At 41.5% G+C, this 576-nt stretch overlaps 1 protein-coding gene across 1 annotated transcript in view; it reads left to right on the top strand.

Moving 5' to 3' along the window:
• LOC116680318 (uromodulin-like 1) overlaps positions 1-576 on the top strand; it is a 4,388-nt gene that overhangs the window by 2,367 nt on the left and 1,445 nt on the right. The gene's annotated exons all lie outside the window — the stretch shown is intronic.

Raw genomic sequence — 576 nt, 5'->3', positions numbered from 1 at the left:
GAGGTAAATGAATACATGGCCGAATATGATAGAAAAACTAGGAAGAGAGGAAGGATGATTATTTTCAAGAAAGAGGATACATAATTTTCCTAAATTAGAAGTGAAAAGGGAGAGAATTGGGTTATTAAAATAGCCTGCCAGAAACCACGTTCTTAATGTGACAAGAGTGAGATTTACTGACTGAGGCTGACAGCCAAAGACGCCCAGCCTAAACCATCTGTCATGCCATTTTGCACTGAGGGTCAGATAAGGTATTTGTAAAATTGCAGAATACACGCTGATACCAACTACTGCTGCCTTCTGCCGCTGTGGGATCAAGGTCTCTGATTTATAAACTGAATCATCTGACAAATACATGTCATAGGCCAGAGGTGAAACAGAGGATAACCTCTGGAAACTCATGTTGATGTCCGCCTTTGTAGAGCACTTCTAAATCTCTTTGATGGGGCTTCTAGGGTATCCTCATGTTTCAGTATCGACTGTGGACAACGGTCAGTTTAAACGCTCTTCCACATCATCCGCAACTGTCTTTGTGTGCTTCCATTGACGTCAGGCTACATATTTTTCGTGAAACTT

The sequence above is a fragment of the Etheostoma spectabile genome, chromosome 3, assembly GCF_008692095.1.
Source record: "Etheostoma spectabile isolate EspeVRDwgs_2016 chromosome 3, UIUC_Espe_1.0, whole genome shotgun sequence".
Taxonomy (NCBI): Eukaryota; Metazoa; Chordata; class Actinopteri; order Perciformes; family Percidae; genus Etheostoma; species Etheostoma spectabile.
This window is presented reverse-complemented; position numbering and strand designations above follow the sequence as displayed.